This window comes from Canis lupus, chromosome 19, assembly GCF_048164855.1.
Source record: "Canis lupus baileyi chromosome 19, mCanLup2.hap1, whole genome shotgun sequence".
NCBI classification, from domain to species: Eukaryota; Metazoa; Chordata; class Mammalia; order Carnivora; family Canidae; genus Canis; species Canis lupus.
The window spans coordinates 33,319,809-33,332,788 of record NC_132856.1 but is presented as its reverse complement, the minus strand read 5'-3'; the positions used below and the strand labels follow the sequence as shown (position 1 = coordinate 33,332,788).

Genomic DNA, 12,980 nt, shown 5'->3' with positions numbered 1-12,980 from the left:
ACATTTACAATTATTAACAGTCTTGCTACTGTTTGAATATAAAAACCAAAAATGCTACATAAATTACATGCTCAGTTGCCTTATTTCTAATTTAACTTAAGGGAACAAGAATTAATTTGATCTATTTTAAATATTTGCCAACAGGATGAATTCAATGACGTATGGAAAGATAATACTGAATTCACTGTCTTCTACTTCTTGCCACTAAACAATATATCAGCTTGCTTTTCTACTGAAATTGCATAAAATAGATAGGACAGCTAATTTAAACAGTTGTTTGCACATTCAATATTTATAACCCGAATCTTGCATGACTGACTGGAAGCAGTGAGTTAGAAGGTTTAGCTCAGCTGCTGCCTGGAGTGATGGATGGCCTCGAAGAATTTCTTGTTCACTGACCAGATCAATCACATAACAGAATAAAAAAAATAAGATCAGCCTTAAACTAGATTCCCAACATTTCCATCTGTATGCAAAACTATTGCAGGAAGAAATGTATCATAAAACATAATGTGAAGCTACTTAAAAATAATAAAAATCCACCAGAGAGGCTGTAGAATACAAATAAAAAAGATAGGGTGACAGAATGATATTCTGTGTTTTAACCGAATATTAACTGAGACTTTATTATATCTATAACCCAAAAGTGTTGTCAATTTATAGTGATATTTTGATCGAGCTCAGAGTCATAAGTAAAAGGGTTTACAAATAATTGAAAAGGCTCCAATTCTGGGAGCCATATTTGCAGCTGAATTTTATTTAGTCAAACTAAAAGGTGGTGTTGTGGCAATCATTATATACTGCTATTTTTAATTATTCCAATGGCCATTCTAAAAAGATGGGTCTGTTAAATAATGAGTGAACAAACATCTGACGTTTCAAATGAAAGAATCTGTTAATGGTTAACTGCAAAACATTTGCATTAATGGGAGGAGGCTGGTGAGGCCTCCTTAGTGCATTTGTGGGTTTGACTGGTTTGTGGGAGTCCGTGGTGAGCATGTCTTTCCAGCTCCTCATTCAGTGATATCAGGTTGGTACCCTCAAGGCAGCCAGAGCAGGAATGTTTAGATCACAGAAATTAGCAAATGTTCAACAGCAGGGCTCCTCCCTACCCTGCCTGTGTGGTTACAGGGCTTGCTGGGAAATAGGTACCAGCATATGGCAGTGTGAGCTGTTCCTAGGGTCAGGGTCCAAGGCGGGCTAGGACGCTGAGGGGACCCAGAGCTGAAGAGCATAAGATTGAGGTCTTGCTGAACAGGTGCAGGAGTGAGCAGGCTTGCACCCTCGATAATCCTGAAGGTGCCCTGGGATGGGAGGTTTTAAGGATGGCTGTAGGTGGCAACTGGGAGGACAGTAATGGCATCCGCCACTTTCTGTGGCCCTGGGGCATTCAGTTTTCTCTCAAGCAAGTTTACCCCTCCTAGGAGTAGAAGTGAGAGGAGGAAGAACAGGTGGAGAATTATAAGACATGAGAAGGAAAAGGAAGGAAGACAAAAAAAAAAGAGAGAGAGAGAGAGAGACAATGATAAAGAAAAAAATAGAGTGAAAATGCAAGAATAAAAAAAAGGTAGAAAAGGGAAGGCAAAGAGAAGAAAATGAGAAAAAGGAGGAAGAATGAAGAAGGAGAGAAGATAATGAAGAAACAAAATGGGGGGAAGAGAAAAGCAGCAAGAGGAGGAGAAGGGAGGGAATCATAGGAAGAGCTGGGAGGTGGAGAAGGAACTGGGACTTTCAGCCCTCTGTGCATGGGCAGAAGAATGGCTAGAAATGCTAGATGCACGTTGGGCCCTTTGATCCAAACCACAGAGATGGAGGCTCCAGAGCTGAAGACAGCAACCTTTCTACCACTCAAGGGCCTTTTCTTTTCTTTTTTTTTTTTTTTAGGGCCTTTTCTTCTTTAGAGGCTGGAGCTTAGGTACTCTTTTGAGCAATGGGTGAAGAAAACCTGACCATGTTTTGATAGGAACAGAGGCCAGCAAGTAGACAGAGCCTGGGTTCTGGCTACTTCATGGGTTTCCAGGAGTTCCCCAGGGCAGTGGTTTTCAAATGTCAAGTGCATCAGCATCACCTGGAGGACATGTTCAAACATAGACTGCTGGTTTCTCTCTCAGTACTTCAGGAGTGGGGCCCAAGAATGCTCAATTAAATTCCCAGGTTGCAGATGCTGCTGGTGTAAAACATGGACTTCGTAAAATAAAACATATCCTGGAAATGATTAGGACCCAAACTTAAGCCCTTATTAGTGAGCATCTTAGCAAGAATTCAAATGAGACAGATACAGGCTAATAATGAGCAGCAGGAGTCCCGCGATGGGAAGAAAGGCATCCTGAATCAATTTTTCCTGCTTACAATTATGCTCTAGGCTGGCTGTGGCATTCACAAATGTTTCTCTAGTAGCCAACTCTGGAGAGTCTGACTCATTCCTTGAAATCTCCAAACCCTCACGGCTAGGTCTTCTGAGATCATTTTTATACCAATGAGTGCAACTGAACTGAACAGGGGCGAATACCTGACCCAAACTAATACAATCATATTCTCTCTATAGGTATTCTGAAATTGCCTGGTAGGACTGGAAATGAAGCAGAAACACAGAATAGCTGAGATGGAGGAGTGAGATAGAGTACTTAAGGCTCTCTAATGCTGGCTTCCACACCCAGCTGCACTGCTGTCCTTGGGCTGTGTGTGACGCTCCAACATACCTGTATTTGGTGTCCCTACTGTGTTTTAATTTACTCAAGCTGGTTTGGTTGACTGAAATGAGGTACATGAATCTAGTCCCTCTTTACAACTGTGACAACTTCACTAGCACAAATGAACTCACGGGCCCTTTGATACACTGCACCAATCTTGCCTATTCTGATATTTTAATCCTCTTTAGTAGCCTATTCCAGGGTGTCATCACCAAGCTGGGTGGAAACAAACAAACCCTTATGCCCATTTCTTTTTATTGAGTGTTGAAAAGTTTTATGCATACATCCTTCTTACCATTTTTTAAATATCAGGTAAAACAGCTATGACTATCTATATCTGTTACTAGGAATAACAGGACTCTATGTCAAAAGTTAACAGAAAACCCAATTCAAGCTGGCTCACTTAATAAATGAAATTTATTAGCTCATGGAGGGCAGGTTTCCGGGTTGACTGATTTAACAGCTCAAAATAGTCACCAATGACCCAATTTCTTTTGTTTCTCCCCTTCTGCCACCTGGGTCAGCTTTATCTTCATGGGTCACAGGACAGGTGCCAGACACAAATGGTACTACTAATCCAGCAACCGAAAGAGCCCTAAAATTCACTCTGATTGGGCTAGAGTATGCCAGAGTCCCACTCCTAAAAGCATAAATGTGGCTAAGTGGATAGAGGGTACTAATTGACCTACCAATCAAAACCCACACCAGCGGCTATGCTGTCATGTCTTATTAAAAGTAGATAGTCTGCCACTAGGCAGGGGGATATACCCAAACAAAACTCAGAAATTTTAAGGAAGAGAAAAATGTGGCGAAGTCTTCTAGGCAGAGAGACCACAGATGCCTACTACCACACTTGTTTCTCATATGTATAATTAGAAAATAACTTTAAAAATTCACTTTATTTTGCAACCACTATAGTCATAATTGGTTCAGGCAAGAATCACACTAAACTAGTAACAGCTTGATGAGGACCACGGTCTCTATAAACTATCAAGATATATCCCCAAAATGACTTATTAATTTAAAGAGAAAAATAGTAACTTCACCATGAGTAAACCTGGCAGACAACACTTTAACCAAGTGATCAAAGTGAACACCACCTATAATGGAACAAACCAACATCATATGCCTCTTCATAAAATTCACTGAGAAAGGGCAGCCTAGGTGGCTCAGTGGCTTAGTGCCGCCTTCAGCCCGGGGCGTGATACTGGAGACCCGGGATCGAGTCCCACATCGGGCTCCCTGCATGGAGCCTGCTTCTCCCTCTACCTGTGTCTCTGCCTCTCACTGTCTCTCTGTGTCTCTCATGAATAAATAAATAAATAAAATCTTTAAAAAAATTCACTGAGAAGGATACAATATCTCTTTCATAGTATTTCTAAAGCCAAAAATGTATAACCTGAGTCTAATAAGGAAAACATCAAACTCAGTGAAAGGGCATGCTACAAAATAACTAGGCTGCACTTTTCAGAAATGTCATTGATGTGAAAAACACAGAATGGCTGAGGAATCATTCCAAATTAATGGAGACTGAAGACAAATGCAAACTAAATGCAATGTGTAATCCTAGACTAAAACCACAATTGCTATAAAGGGCAGTAGGTCTACACCATGGATAATACTGCATCAACGCTGAACAGGCTGATTCTGAAAACTGTACTGTGGTTATTTCAGTGAATGTCTTTGTTCTTAGTAGGTACATACTAATGTATTTAGTGAAGGAATATGAGGTCTGCAATTCACTCTCAAATAGTTTGGGGAAAAATGTGTATGTACACACACACACACACACACACGCACAGAAAGTAAAAGCAAATGTGGCCAAAATATTTAACTGGTGAATCTGGGTAAAAGGTAGTTCTTTGTACTATTTTTGGACCTTTGCTTTAAGTTCAAAATTGTTTCAAAATAAAAACTTTAAAATATTTAAAACTTATTTTAGGCTGCATGTCCCTATGATTTTTCTCAAAGCATGAAGTATTACTGTTTTGCACTGTGTACCACTTAAGTTTCATAAGGGCAAAAGAGCTGACAATAAATCTCAGTTTTCTTTTAACTTATTTATTAGAAACTCAGCTGGTAAAGGATGATACGTCTTGGCCAAAGCCTGTTGTTTCCTTTTCTTCTGGGCACACAGCCAGATTCTATTTCCCAGCATCTCCAATGCTGTTATGGGTGGTGTCTTCTGGCCAGAGAAATATCCTCCCATGTGGTTCTCTAGATTCTCTCTTCTTGTACCTACTGTCCAGATACAGAAGATCCGGCAGAGGACTCTAACGTCCTAGATGGAAGACAGAAGGGGTGTAAGGTCTCTAAATGACTATGGGTGGTCAGAGCCCTACCACTGGCCTGAATTGTGGCAAGAAGAGCAAACAATCTTTACGGTTAAACTACTGAGATTAGATTACCTGTTGTAGCACTTAGCCTACTTGACTAATAAAGCTACCTGATTTATTATTATTTTTATTTGTTTGTTTAAAGATTTTACTTATTTATTCATGAGACACACACAGAGAGAGAGAGAGAGAGAGAGGCAGAGACACAGGCAGAGAGAGAAGCAGGCTCCATGCAGGGAGCCCAACGTGGGACTTGATCCTGGGTCTCCGGGATCATGCCCTGGGCTGAAGGTGGCGCTAAACTGCTGAGCCACCCGGGCTGCCCTGATTTATTATTTTTAAAAAGATTTTATTTATTTGAGAGAGAGAGAGAGCATGAGAAAGAAGGAGAGGGAAAAGCAGGGAGCCCTGATGTGGTGCTTGATCCCAGGACTCTGGGATCATGACTTGAGCCCAAGGCAGATGCTTAACCAATACTGCCACCCAGGCAGCCCTAAAGTTCCCTAATTTATAAAACAGATTAACACAAGGGGACACTTTAGGAAAATGCACTGAGGATTCATACGTTTGCTTTCAAAATACATACTTTAAAATAGCTGTTCTCAAAGTGTGGTTAAGGGAACTCTTGGTTCTCACAGGATAGTTCAGGGACCCTTGAGAGTCTCCAAGACATTTTCAGGGTCTCTGTGATGTCAAAACTATTTTCAGAGCAAGACTAAGATGTTCTTTGTCCTTTTCACTCATTCTCTTACAAGTACACAGTGGAGTTTGCCAGAGGTGATATGATGTATTATACCAAAAGAGACTGAATATGAAGCAGATATGAAAACACACCTGTCTTCTAAGTTAGACATTAAAGAGATTTACCAAAATGTAAAACAACGTCACTCTTTGCTAATTTTTTTTGCTTTAGAAAATATAGATAATTTATGCTAATTATTCAGAGTTACTTATGTTAACATGTAATGGGGTTGTTATTTCTAAATAATAAATATCTTTTAAATAAATATGGTAAATACTGACAAATATAACCCACATAAGCAAAAACCCTTTGGAGTCTTCAATAATTTTTAGGTGGGTAAAAAGGCCTGAGACCAAAAAAATAGAAGAACCCCTATTTCAAACAAGTATATCTAAAAATCTAAATAAAATAAACCCATATTGCTAAAATGTAAGAGATAGGATAGTGAGTACCCTTGGCTGACCCTTAGTAACAGAAAAGCATAGTCTCTAGGACATGGTAGGTGCTAAATATATAGTTTTTAAATTAATACACTGTACAATGGTGAGCATATCCACATTTAAGAGTGTTGTGATAAATGAATGAGACCACATGCTTATGTGTTTATCATTGTTCACAGTTATTCATTATCACTCTTTATACGTAAGATGTTTGTAAGTTCCCATCCCACTGACTTCATACTTGGCTGTATAATCTCAGTTGGCCAATGGGATGTAAGTAGAAGTAATATGTGCCACACGTATCTGAGAAGAAGCTTTAAATTTAATTGTGTGGTTCTGCTCAGACTCTTGCTCTTCTGCCCCTGCCTTGTGAAGAGCATGTTTGTTGAGTGCAGGTTCTAAAATGAGAAGACACAGGACAGATACATAGCTGGCCTATAGCTAAACACAGCTACAGTTCATCTGCAGCTCTCAGGTAATGTGTGACAGAAATACATAAAACTGTTGTAAGCTATCCTAGCAAACCTGGAAAATACAGTATGAAATGAGCCTAACATACTGCAGATGTTCAGTAAACCTAACCATTCTCATCAGTGCTATTATTCAGTTAAAGTAGCACTAAAAAACGTGCTTAGTCCTTGAGTGACCACACAAAGCAGAGCCTACCTTGATTAACTAGGATAGTTTACACAACACTACTGACATAACCTCAGGATTCCATTAGCAATAATCGCACCTTGGATAAACCTCATTGGCTACGATACAGCCACTGCGCAAAGCTAGCCTCAAGATTCCAAGTAAATGAAGTACATGACATAGGACAGGAGTGGCATCAAAGTAGACTTCACTCTAAGAAAAAATTCTGGCTACCATGTACCCCTAAATACCCACTGGAGAGTCTCAGGAATATCTGTAGAGGTCATTGGCAAGTGACTGAGAAACAAAGAGGTTCTAAGATGACTGGAAAATGCCCAGACTCAAAGGAGAGTGCAATGGGTCTATGAGCTCATCTGCTTGCCTTGCCCACATCCTCTTCTCAGAGCCTCTGAAGCTGAAACCAAAGATGAAGCTGAAACCAGAGATGAAGCCTCTGAAGCTGAAACCAAGTATGTGCTGAAAGCCAATGACTGGCCAATGACTGATCCTGATTTTTCTTTGGAATCTTTGCACTAGAAGATACACCAACTGAATGTGGTCACACAATGATGGGTATTAGAGTTATAGGATCATTGAGGGAGCCATATTTGCCTGCGACCACAATGGCAAGCAATCAGAGAAAGTCAGTCTGCAGGATCAAACAGAACAAAGTGGACTAACAGGGTAAGAGATGAGAGAGTAGCAGCCAGAGAAAGAGAAATTACTGACAACTTTCAACTCTAAAGAGACCTGTATCAACTTGTGTGCAGTTGGGATCCATAAGATTTCTGCATGTTCTTCTTATACTTCTCTTTTTACCTGACATAATTTAAATAAAGTAATGTCCCTAACAACCAAATGATCCTTAAAAGATGTAGGTTTTTGTTTTGTTTTTTTTTAACCTTGCTAATTCTGACCCAAACATAGAATTAAACTGATTTCTGGTTGTTTGTACAGGACAAGGGTTGGGGAGGAACAGAAATCTGGATTACAGTAACAGAATTAACTTTCTACAACTGAGAATCCAAAGTACTTGCAGAAATAACTTCGCTTTCAAAGTGTCAGAAACCATGATTATAAAACTATACTACATCTTTACCTTTTTCCAATGCAAGCACTAAAAGGCAGCAAAGATGTCAAGCAAAGATGCTAGAGAGTCAGGAGTTCTGGATTTAGTATTGCCTTTGCCTCTAAGAAACTTTGTGTCTTGAAAAATGTCATATCCTTAGGAGTCTTAGGGGTTTTTTTTTTTTTTTCTATAAAAAATAGGAGTTGGATAAGATTTGTAGATTCCCTAAAATAATAGAGAACTGAACTTTTAAAATGTTTTAGAAGCTTCTCTAACATATCGATTTCTAAAATACAGTGAATTTGTACATTTTATTACAAATTACTATGTTTATGGTATAGCAATATATGGTTTTAAATAATTTATTTTCCAAGTTATAAATCAGTGGCATTTAACCTTAGGGAAAAAAAGGGATGGTAATACCTATGTATAGGAAACAGAACAGCTGTTCCTATTTATTTCTAAAGATTTTTTTTTTTTAATTTATTCATGAGAGACACAGAGAGAGAGAAAGGCAGAGACACAGGCAGAGGGAGAAGCAGGCTCCATGCAGGGAGCCCGATGTGGGACTCGATCCCGGGTCTCCAGGATCACACCCTGGGCCGAAGGCAGGTGCTAAACCGCTAAGCCACCCAGGGATCCCTGTTCCTATTTATTTCTAACAAACATAACCAACCTCCAATTATACTGAGAATTTCATATCACTGTCATTGTTTCAGTTTATTATAATAGCTTTTTAAGTCTGAAAGAGATATAAAACATAAGATCACTAATGTGTTCCAATATAAAAGGGCAGACTACTTGGTATTAATTAAAATTCTCTGGGAATTCTGTTATGGGCTTATAATCAGAGTTTTCATGGAAGAGCCAAGTGTGATGTTCCTTAGCTTTAACCCAGCCTTGAGAACAACATTTACTTGCACATACTTCTACCCACAGAATCATTTTGAGAAAACTCAAGAGAATTTATTTCTCCTTACCTAAATTATTCTGCCTTTTCTCATTCTTTGAAATAGTTACTATCCTGCCAGTAGAGGTGTAGCTAAGAGAAATACAGTTTATACTTGGTACAGCAAATTAAAGGTTAAATTAAGGCTTGGTTAGTAGTTTTCCAGGAACTAAGTATTGAGAAGATGAAAGTTGGATACTTTCTTAAATCATGTTCACCTGCTTTTTATTCTAATTCTCATTTCTTTTTCTACTTTTTCTAATCCAAGAATCACCCATATATCAACACATTTCAGTATAATATGATATAACAAGTGTTACTGAGGACTCACCAATGCACTCAGAATTCTTCTAAGTGCTCTGATGATAACAATGATGAATAAGTTGTCCTTACTCTCAAAGGGATCATATACACAAGTATGGGAGTGCTGAGAATTAGCTTTCTACAACTCAGAGTCCAAAGTACTTGAAGAAATAGTTTCGTTTTTGGGCAGCCCGGGTAGCTCAGCTGTTCAGCGCTGCCTTCAGCCCAGGGTGTGATTCTGGAGACTCGGGATCGAGTCCCATGTCGGGCTCCCTGCATGGAGCCTGCTTCTCCTTCTGCCTGTGTCTCTGCCTCTCTCTCTCTCTCTCTCTCTCTCTCTGTCTTTCATGAATACATAAATAAAATATTAAAAAAAAAAGAAAGAACTTCGTTTTCAAAGTGGTTGCAATTGGAGAACAGGAGGAGGATGTACAGAGCATATACATATTTGGGTTTGGCTTTAAAGAGTGATTAGAGTTTCAAAAGCTGAAGAGAGAGGATCAGGTTGGATGACAATTTAAGTCAGAGGCATAAGAGCTATGTGGATATTCAGCAACCAGAGTGTCTATGGCAAGGGAAGGAGTGGAATGGGTCATGGAAGGAGAGGTGTCTGTCAGACTGAGAAAGACCAAGGGTGCCCAGTGACAACCAATTCTGTAGGGCATTTGGATAAAGGAGCTTAGATTGGGGCAAATGGATCTAGGCTGTGTAAGACCAAAAGCGAAAACTTAAAAGTTCAAATATTGATCATTTAAAAAGTAACAGCAAATGTTAAGAGTTCCTGGCAACAGAAGACTTAAATGTAGTTGAAACTTTCAATGTGAGTTTTATTTGCCTATGTATTATGCTATTCAGTTTTAAAGAGAAGGTCAAACCCCATCAGTGGATTTCAACCTTTTGAGGGAGAAGTAGCATCATCTGTTCATATAAAACATATAAACATTATCATCCCAAAATGTATATATTGAAAAAAAGGGAGTACAGACTATTCTGTTTGAAGTAACAAAAGTGACTGGCAACTGTATAAAAATCAGCACATCAGATAATTTAATATGTTCTTTCCAGATACCTCCCAAACTTCATTTCTATGAATGGAAATTCTAAACGGAAGTATCACTATCTTACCAATTTTAAAGCACCTGTATCTCCTTCTTCTCCCAAAAGAAGTATACCACACCACAAACTGCGACCAGCTTAAAGGAGTTTAACAATGCAAGGAATCTGAAACTGCTGAAAAAAGGAAATGAACATTTTTAAAATAAGATTTTATTTATTCATGAGAGACACAGAGAGAGGCAGAGAGAGAGGCACAGGGAGGAGATGCAAGCTCCATGTAAGGAGCCCCGATGTGGGACTCAATCCTGGGACTCCGGGATCATACCCTGACCCAAAGGCAGATGCTCAACCCCTGAGCCACCCAGGTGTCCCAGGAAATGAACATTTACCAAGTATGTGCTACATGCCAGGTACTATGCTAGATCTCTGTGAACAACTGAAAGTCCAATAAAGTCTGTGGCTGCCTATTGTAATACCTGGGCAATTTCTTTTCAAATGGGACTTAATAATTCAAAGTTTGATGATCACTCCATTGAGATCAAATGCATTAGTCCCTGAAGATCTCATGGCCTAGTCAGGGTACAGGTTTGGTTGTAGTGATATATAAATAGTAAGACCATTATGTGATAAATGCCATAGCACACTTATGTGTAAGTGCTATTGTAAGACACATTTGTGATTTACTATATATATTTCAATCTACCAGAGTTATTTCTGTAAGTCCAAATAAAGACTCTAAAATACTTGTTATGTCCAAGTAAGAAACTCTGTAATTTAAGGGGAAAAAATCATAAAAATCAGAGATGCTAGAGATACCAGCCCACCCCACTGGGGGCTGCTCTTTGTAATTATTACTGGATGACTTAATCAAAGCCAAATGACTTCATAAAGTTTCAGGACATATTTTAATTGCTAACAAGCAATTTTTCTTCCATATTAAAAAGTTCTAAAATGCCCTATTAATAAAAATTCCTAAATTATTATAAATTTCATAATGGGGATTACAGGAGTCCCATAAAATACACATTATATTATATCTTGTAGATATTTAAAATTATTTTACTTTGAATAACTGAAATAATTAAGTGCCAGAATAAAAATAGAATACAGTGAGAGGTGGGTGCCTGGGTGGCTCAGTCAGTTAAGCATTTGACTCTTGCTTTTGGTTCAGGCCATGATCTCAAGAGTTGTGAGATCGAGCCTCATATCAGGCTCCATGCTCAGCACCAGCACCAAGTCTGCTTTAGATTCTCTCCCTTTCCCTCTCCCTTTGCCCCTCACCCCATTCATGCTGTCTCTCTCCCAAATAAATAAATCTTAAAAAAAAATACAGTGAGAGGGGAGGAGAACCAAACCAGAAGAAACATTTCTCCTGACAATAAAAAGTGAGCTTTATATCAATGACATTGAAGAAACTTATTTTTCCAACTCTGCCAAATTAAAGAAGTAAGAGCGTTTGGAAGATACATGATTTGTTATGAGTCACCTTTAATCATCCCTGTTAGTGAAGGAGAACATGAACAGCAGTAAACAGCAAAGGCTGTTTATAAACCTCTTACACTTTAAGCACTGGAAATTACATGCTTTATTTTCCCTAGTGCCTGTTTATTCACAGATGAACCTTCCTATCTATCTGTGGTTCTACACTTGGCCTGGTCACCTGTAAGTCCCTTCAAATCAATGCTCTGAAGCTGGGAATTCTTATAGTCATCTTTTAAATAAATCACTAGCATCCATAATCAATGGATGGCAGTCACTTCTTCCCAGGTTTATGATCACTTTCTTCCAGATGGAGAACTTGCATGAGTCAGTAGTCCAGAAAAGGTGCTCTCCCACCTCTCCTCAGGGATGAGTACCATAAAAACTTCACAGGGCAAACAGACATGCCCACTTGTCTCAAAATGTTTGAGAACAGTGGTGCCTGGTTGGCTCAGTTGTTAATCGTCTGCCTTTGGTTCTGGTTATGATCCCAACATCCTGGGATCAAGCTCCATGCAAGGCTCCCTGCTCAGAGCCTGCTTCTCCATTGTCCTCCGCCCCTCCCTGTGCTTCTTCTCTCTCTCTCTCTCTCTCTCAAATACGTAAACAAAATAAAATATTTTTTAAAAATGCTTTATAATCTAAATTAATCTAAAAATTAAACATCCTGGCACTTTTTAAAGATGTAAAAATTATGGCATTATGAACTTAATCTTTATAATCACTCAATAAACAGGTATAAATATCACCTCCATTGTACAGATAAGGCTGTGACACACAGAGGGCTCAGCATCTCACCCAGGTTATTCAAGCTAAGATTCTGCAAAGCCAGTGACTCCCAAGCTGCAGGCTGACCCATCACAGGACTCTGACTTATGCTCTGATGGTGTTTGGTGCAATAATGTAACTGCACAGTGCTCTAACAAATTATGATTTTATAGAGTAAGAATACTTCCAAATATTTGCATATGTGCCATTTTCTCTTTCTCATTTTCTCTTGCTACTATTGTGTTTTAGCTCTTTGAATGTATCTAGGTTATCTAAAGAGTACTGTCAAGATAATTTAGAAAAGTAAAATGAACCAAAGTAACAACCAGAAAGAAAAGATTTCCCAAAAAAACATTTATTTAATAGATAAAGAATATGGCATCTGATTTATATACCTACTGCATGTATTATCTAAATCTTCTACACAAAACCTATTTTAAGGCATGCAAATTTAATATATTATGAAACACAGTATGCAAAGCATCTTAAAGTACTCTCCTTCCTAATGCATG

At 38.7% G+C, this 12,980-nt stretch overlaps 1 protein-coding gene and 1 pseudogene across 33 annotated transcripts in view; both read right to left on the bottom strand.

Moving 5' to 3' along the window:
* Window positions 1-12,980, bottom strand: part of CFAP20DC (CFAP20 domain containing) — a 247,113-nt gene that overhangs the window by 213,665 nt on the left and 20,468 nt on the right. For 3 of the 33 annotated variants that reach the window (XM_072785612.1, XM_072785609.1, XM_072785615.1), the window contains exon 3: window positions 10,291-10,395. The exons of 28 other annotated variants lie outside the window; for them this stretch is intronic. The gene's annotated coding sequence lies outside the window, so the exon portion shown is untranslated. The remainder of the gene's footprint in view (window positions 1-10,290; window positions 10,396-12,980) is intronic. 2 more of the 33 variants (XM_072785613.1, XM_072785614.1) reach the window with 1 other exon arrangement.
* Window positions 6,858-6,989, bottom strand: LOC140611496 (U4 spliceosomal RNA; annotated as a pseudogene).